Source organism: Vicia villosa, unplaced genomic scaffold (assembly GCF_029867415.1).
Source record: "Vicia villosa cultivar HV-30 ecotype Madison, WI unplaced genomic scaffold, Vvil1.0 ctg.000673F_1_1, whole genome shotgun sequence".
Taxonomy (NCBI): Eukaryota; Viridiplantae; Streptophyta; class Magnoliopsida; order Fabales; family Fabaceae; genus Vicia; species Vicia villosa.
The window spans coordinates 489,921-498,041 of NW_026705299.1; the positions used below are offsets into that span (position 1 = coordinate 489,921).

The 8,121-nt window shown below is 37.8% G+C and overlaps 1 long non-coding RNA gene across 1 annotated transcript; it reads left to right on the plus strand.

The window, feature by feature from the left end:
- Positions 1–5,897: 5,897 nt before the first annotated feature.
- On the plus strand, positions 5,898–7,849 carry LOC131630374 (uncharacterized). Its single transcript, XR_009292314.1, has 3 exons — positions 5,898–5,970; positions 6,053–6,157; positions 7,131–7,849. It is a non-coding gene; the product is annotated as an uncharacterized LOC131630374 (long non-coding RNA).
- Positions 7,850–8,121: the final 272 nt, after the last annotated feature.

Genomic DNA, 8,121 nt, shown 5'->3' on the forward strand with positions numbered 1-8,121 from the left:
CTTGTGATTGGCACCCATAGATATTTCATAGGTAGCTGACCCTCTGCAAATCCAGTAGTCTGAACCATAAGATCTTTTGTCTCTCTATCCATTCCTCCACAGAAGACTTTACATTTCTTTGGATTAATCACCAGACCTGTTGACTCAGAAAAAGCCTGCACAGTCTTGAGCATCATTTGCACTGATATGGTGTCTCCAGTGCAAAATAAAAGAATATCATCAGCAAAGGTGAGGTTGGTTATACAAGCTTTCTCACACTTTGAGTGATAGTTAAAATCAGGGTTAGCTTGCATCTTTTTCATTAGCCTATCCAAATATTCCATCATGAGCACAAATAGCAAGGGGGAGATTGGATCCCCTTGCCTAAGACCTCTCCTTGCCTGCATGATATCTGAAGTGTGACCATTGAAATTAAATTCATAAGACACATTAGTAACTGCAATTTCTATCCACTATGTAAACAAATGAGGCATCCCTATTTCTTGTAGCACTTTTTCCAAAGCATACCAATCCAACATGTCATATGCAATTTGTTGTGAATTCAATGCCAAGAACAAAGTATAAAACAAGGAAGAATAAAGGACAAGGAAGAAGAGGAACACAAGAAGTTATAACTGCTATTCTTTCACTTTCTCTTAAAACAAGATTACAAGTTTACAAGAATAACAAATAACCTCTCTCACCCTAAATTAGGATTTGCAGCTTAGCAATGATGAGAGACTAGTATGCTATTTATAATAAAACCTAACATACTAACTAATGGGCTTTTTCAGCAAGGCCCATTACACAAGCCAACTTAATAAACAAGCTAACTTAACAAATTAGGGTTTAAACACTAAAACCTAATTTAACATGCTAACAACCCTAGCATCTTCGACATCTGCATGCTAGACCCATCTTCGACTACATCATGCACACTTCGACACCAGCATGTGAACAATCCTTCGACTTCATGCTTAACTCTGTCGAACCAAGAAACTACCCTTCGACAATACTAGAGTTCGATCCAATATCTCACAAATCTCCACCTTGGACCTAACTCTACAACGTCAAGGAACAGACTAGCTTTCTTCATGCAGCTTTATCAACTGCATACAGTGGAAAAACTTGCAACTCGGCAATGTCTTGGTGATCATATCAGCAGCATTGTCTTCAGTCGAAACCTTCAACACTTGGACTTCTCCACGCTCGATTACTCCTCTGACGAAATGCAGCCTCACATCAATGTGCTTAGTTCGCTCATGATAGGCTGAATTCTTCGACAGGTGTATTGCACTTTGACTATCACATTTAACAGTGATACCTCGACCTTGAAGTTTCAGCTCCTTCGCAAAACCTTCAAGCCACAATGCTTCTTTCACAGCTTCAGTTAGGGCAATATACTCCGCTTCAGTGGTTGATAGAGCAACAACCTTCTGAAGTGTTGCTTTCCAACTAATTGCAGTGCCAAACATAGTGAAAACATATCCAGAAATAGATTTTCTGGAATCCATACAACCTGCATAATCAAAGTCGACATATCCTTCTATTACTGCTTTACTATCTTCACCCAAGGCTCCACCATAAATTAGGACTCTATTCAGGGACCCATTTATGTACCTTAAAATCCACTTCAATGCTTGCCAGTGAGCCTTTCCAGGATTCGCCATGTACCTGCTTACAAGACTTACTGTGTATGCTATGTCGGGTCTAGTACAGACCATAGCATACATCAAAGAACCGACTATATTAGCATATGGGATGCTATTCATATAGGCTCTTTCGACATCAGTACTGGGACACTGATCAATACTCAGCTTGAATTGAGGGTTTGTTGGAGTCACAACTGGCTTCGAATTCGACATACCAAACTTTTCAAGAATCTTCCGTAGATATGCCTCTTGAGATAGACATAACTTCGACTTCTTTCTATCTCTTCGAATGTCAATTCCAAGAATCCTGGAAGCAGCTCCCAGATCCTTCATATCGAACTCCTTATTGAGTTCAGCCTTCACCCTCATCACATCTTCAACATTGTTGCTTGCTATGAGAATATCATCCACATAAAGCAACAAAATAACAAATGAATTACCAGGTCGAAATCTGAAGTAAACGCAGTGGTCGAACTGACTTCTAATGAAACTTATGCGTGCCATGAACTTGTCGAATCTCCTATTCCACTGTCGAGGAGATTGTTTCAGACCATACAAAGATCTCTTTAACTTGCACACATAATCTTCCTTCCCCTTTTCGACATACCCTTCAGGTTGCCTCATCAGGATCGTTTCATCTAAATCACCATACAAGAACGCAGTCTTCACATCCATTTGTTCCAGTTCAAGATCGAACTGTGCCACCATGGCAAGCAACATTCGAATGGACCTATGCTTCACAACAGGAGAAAACACATCATTGAAGTCGACACCTTCTTTCTGAGTGAAACCCCTTGCAACTAACCTTGCCTTGTATCTTTTCGACGTCACTCCTTCAATTCCTTCCTTAACTTTGAAAATCCATTTACAGCTGACTAACCTTGCCCCAACAGGTTTCTTGATCAGTTCCCAAGTATGATTATCATGAAGAGATTTCATCTCATCATCCATGGCCTTCAGCCATTCAGTCTTATTTCGACTCCTCATAACTTCCTTATAGTCTCTAGGTTCTTCGTCTAGAACCTCACTTGCAGAGATTAAGGCATAAGCTATAAGATCTGCATATCCAAGTCTCTGAGGTGGCTTGATGACTCTTCTCGACCTATCTCTCGACAATAGGTAGTCATCGTCAGTTTCCTCAACTTCAGCATCTTCTGCTTCTTCTTCGACTTCATCTGGGATATGCAATTCAGCATCAACATGCTCCACCTCAACAGGAATCTCTACATGTTCCAGCTCTTCGTCAGATGTTTCTGTACTTCGACCAACATCATCAGTTTTCTTAAAAGCCATTTCAGCTTCATTGAAAACTACATCTCGACTGGTGATACACCTCCTGTGACCTGGCTCTAGGCACCATAGCCTATAAGCTTTGACTCCTTCAGGGTATCCCATGAACATGCATTTCAGAGCTCTAGGTTCGACCTTGTCTTGCCTAATGTGAGCATAGGCTACGCAGCCAAATACTCTCAGTTTGTCGAGATCTGGTGGATGTCCCGACCAAACTTCTTCAGGTGTCTTCATATCTAACGCTGTCGAAGGACATCTGTTTATCAGATATGTTGCTGTCGAAACAGCCTCAGCCCAGAACACCTTTGTTAACCCCGCACTAGTCAACATGCATCTGACTCTCTCCAAAATAGTTCGATTAAATCTTTCAGCCAAACCATTTTGCTGTGGAGTACCTGCAGTAGTTCTATGCCTTGCAATACCAGAGGCAGCACAAAAACTGTCGAATGCCTCATTGCAAAATTCAAGGCCATTGTCGGTTCTCAACCTCTTGACCTTTCTGCCAGTCTGATTTTCAACCAGAGTCTTCCAACTTTTGAAATTCTCAAAAGTTTCATCCTTAGTCTTCTGGATGAATACCCATAATTTTCTGGAATAATCATCTACTATGGATAGAAAATACCTTGCTCCTGAATGTGATGGACACCTTGCAGGCCCCCAAAGATCAGCATGGATGTAATCAAGGGATCCATGTGTTCTTTGTTTGCCTTTGTTGAACTTCACTCTGCAAGATTTTCCAAGTACACAGGGTTCACAAAACTTCAGCTTTTCGACTTTGTCTCCACCAAGCAGATTTTGTTTCCCTAATTCGACCAGACCCCTTTCACTGACATGGCCCAATCTCATGTGCCAGATTTCTGTTTTCGACAAAGGTTTCGTGGATGCAACATTTGTCGAACCACTTACAACTTCAGCCTCAAGGGTATACAAGCCTTGTTTCTTCACGCCTCTCAAGACTTCCTTCGAACCCTTCATGACTCTTAGGATACTTTTCTCTCCATGGAAAGCATATCCTTTCTTGTCGAATTCACCAAGAGAAAGCAGATTTCTCTTCAAATCAGGAACATACCTGACTTCAGTCAACAACCTTATTGACTCATCATGGAGCTTGAATCTCACAGATCCAACACCTGCAATCTTGCAAGCCTTGTTGTTTCCCAGCAATACTGATCCACCATCTTGATCACATAATTCCTCGAACAAGTCTTTGTTTGGAGTCATGCGCCAAGTGCAACTTGAATCCATAATCCACTCCTTCTTAGAGTCACTGCTTGAAACCACAAGAACATCAGATGATTCGAAATCATCTTGAACAATGGCAACGTTGCCATTATCCTTACCTTCATGATATTTCAAGCGTTCAGGGCACACCTTTCTTGTGTGACCCTCCTTCTTACAATGGTAGCATCGAATGCCAGATGCTTCGCCACTGTAAGTCTTCGACTGGCTTTTTCCTTTCTTCTTGTCGAACTTACCATCCTTTCGTAAGAGTTTTCCTTTAACGGCCAAACCTTCGCCAACAGTCGAAGGTTTATGCTCCTTTCGTTCATTCAAGTCCTTAGAGTACAAGGCTGATTGAACTTCTTCAAACGTCAGGGACTCCCTTCCATACAAGAGAGTTTCTTTGAAGTGAGCATGTAATCGAGGCAAAGAACACAATAGTAACAGCGCTTGATCTTCATCATCGATCTTCACATCAATATTTTCAAGATCAAGAATCAGCTTGTTGAACATATCCAACTGCTCAGCCAATACTTTGTCTTCAATCATCTTGAATGAATACAAAGCTTGCTTCAGGTAGAGTCGATTTACCAGCGATTTGGTCATATACAAACTTTCAAGTTTCACCCATAACCCTGATGTCGTCGTCTCCTTTGATACCTGCCGGAGAACCTTATCACCAAGGCTCAGCAAAATTGCGCTGTGTGCTTTCTCGATCATATTCGTCTTCTCCGCTGCCGTCAATTCTGCATTCATGGCTGCCTCTCCCTTCAACGCTTCCAAACAACCCTGCTGAACCAGTAGAGCTTTCATCTTCAAGCGCCACAGACCGAAATCATTCACTCCGGTGAACTTTTCAATCTCATACTTTGTTGAAGGCATCTTCTCCACGCTCACCGCACCAATTTGTTGTGAATTCAATGCCAAGAACAAAGTATAAAACAAGGAAGAATAAAGGACAAGGAAGAAGAGGAACACAAGAATTGGTTATAACTGCTATTCTTTCACTTTCTCTTAAAACAAGATTACAAGTTTACAAGAATAACAAATAACCTCTCTCACCCTAAATTAGGATTTGCAGCTTAGCAATGATGAGAGACTAGTATGCTATTTATAATAAAACCTAACATACTAACTAATGGGCTTTTTCAGCAAGGCCCATTACACAAGCCAACTTAATAAACAAGCTAACTTAACAAATTAAGGTTTAAACACTAAAACCTAATTTAACATGCTAACAACCCTAGCATCTTCGACATCTGCATGCTAGACCCATCTTCGACTACAGCATGCACACTTCGACACCAGCATGTGAACAATCCTTCGACTTCATGCTTAACTCTGTCGAACTGTCGAATCAAGAAACTACCCTTCAACAATACTAGAGTTCGATCCAATATCTCACACAATTTTAACCATTCCTTTTACCATAATTCATTATTGCATAGATACGTTATCTGTGCAAACTTAAATTGTTAAAGTTTTCATTTTTCAAACATTGAACAAATACACTGCTCTTTAACTTAAGAGACATTTTATGAGTTGTAAAGTCATTTTGGAACCATCAGAAAAGCAAAATGCATGTGAGACTTTAAATAGAGGTGCTCTCATTTCCTCACTATCTCTCTCTCTCTAAAAAAATACCTATATATCTTCTTCTGCCTCCATCGTTATTCAACGTTGCGCCTGAGTTTTTTTCTTCTAAAGATCGTTAGTTGGTCGTCTCTCTCTACTTCAGATCTGTCGAACCACAAGGAGCTCTTCAATCAGAAAGGAAGCACCTTTTTCTACCTCTCAATCAGAAAATCTTCTTTGTTGGAAACGAAAGGTTCAAAAGCACGCTCCCTTTTTTTCTTCTAAAATTCAAATCGTTTTTCAGAAGATCTTCTTATTTTGTGTTTGTATCTCAGACTAAGGAGAGGAAACAAGATATTCTACAGCTTAGAAAAGATCTAAAAGAAATAAATCTTTCGCCAGATTCAACGACGTACTTCGCTATAGATTTCTAAGACAAGGTATCATTATTGATTAATTGCGATGTTGTTATAATAATTAGTTACGGCATCGTGATTTTGAATTTCCTGTTGACGTTGAAAATTTGGTGTACGTAGTGCAATTTAAGAAAATGAGGATAAGGATTGGTTATTTGTCTTTTTCAAGTCATCAACGACTTTGCTTAGATGTTTGGTAAAAGCATAACTGAATTTTAATACTCATTTGTATGCGTATATTTCATGATTTGTAACTAGAACGACGGTTTCCTTTTTAGATTAAGGTAAAGCTTTTATGCATGTCAAGCTATTAAACCTTTTGGAATAATAAGCAATCAAATGCTTTGAAGCACATACATAGAAACAAACATGGACACCACGACATTTACATGTTGACACCAATAATAATTGACACGACACTAACACATCAACACCAGTAATATTTTGAAAAAATGGATAAACTAAATATAATGCCAAGTTCCGGCATTTGTGTCTGACACTGATAGAGGAGTTATTTAGAATTAAGCACCGAAAAATACTGTAATTAAATTTCAATTATTAAATTAGATTCATTGTAATTGAAGCTTATTGTGAATATTACTAATATCGTAGTAGTTTTTGTCCTGGGATTGCTCTCATATTCAAGGCTCTATTGTAGTTTAACTTTTATACCATTTGGTTTAGCATGTAATTTCATTTGTACAAATCATATTTTCAAGTGCATATCAATTGCTAATGATGGTGTAGTGACGCGACTGCTTCTCCCTTTTAACAAATTGAACTCTACATCTCATTAAAAATGGTGGGTATAACCACTTATTGCTATAACAGAGAGCAGTTGATTTTATGTACTTCTTTATAGTATTATTTACATATATTTAGGTACATAGTATCTAGACTAATCGGAGTAAGTATTATAAATATTCTCGACTATACTTTCTCTAATAACATCAACATTTATCTATAGTGATACTATCGTAATTTTTTTTAATGACAGGTTTGTTATGACGTTATGAATATCGCCTTTGATGCTGTTTTGAGGTTCAGTGAATTAATTGAAACAATATTTTGTCAACCTTCTCATGTATTTTGTAGAGTAAGGATGTTACATTATTCACTCAAATGGTTCACCATAATGTCAGTTGCTTCTCTTGCATGAAAATGGCGTAGTTATTGTCAGTTCAGATGATAATGTTGGCATTCTATATCCAGAGAAGACCATTCTAATTCACTTTTAAGGGGAAAAATTATTAAAGCCTTGGCTACCTTTGATCATAATAAAACTCAACAAGAAGCATTGCACCACTTTTAGATTTTATTGAACAACAGAAAAAAAAGGTGTACTTCAGATAGGTGTAAAGGTTATTGAATTAGATGAAGATTGGATAAATAAATTAAGGTCTGTTTCTTTTGATCCTGCACATTTAGAAGGAAATTCAAGAGAGTGACTGTTGACAATTTCCAATTGCCCTGTGTTTTGCAATGACCATAAATAAGAGCCAAGGTCAATCTCTTTCTCAAGTCGGTTTGTATTTACAACGCCTTGTATTCACTCATGGTTAATTCTATGGGGCTATTTCAAGGGTAAAGTCTAGAAAAAGATTGAAGATTCTTATTTTATATTGTGACAGTGCTGCTGCATTAGTTTTAGTGAGTGGAGAGATAACATTGAATCTTGGTCTAAAAGTTATTGTGAAAATCAGGGGATATGTTGATGCTGCTCCAGTACTTTCAAACTTATATATATATATATATATATATATATATATATATATATATATATATATATATATATATATATATATATATATATATATATATATATATATATATATATATATATATATAGGACTAAGAGTAATCAAAAAAGGAAAAAAAGCTATGTTATAGTGTAAGTTTTTATTAAATAATTCCAAGTAATTAATCATGGACATTTTTACTGTTATGCCGATGCTCTTATGTTAGAGATTGATGTTTATAAACAAACT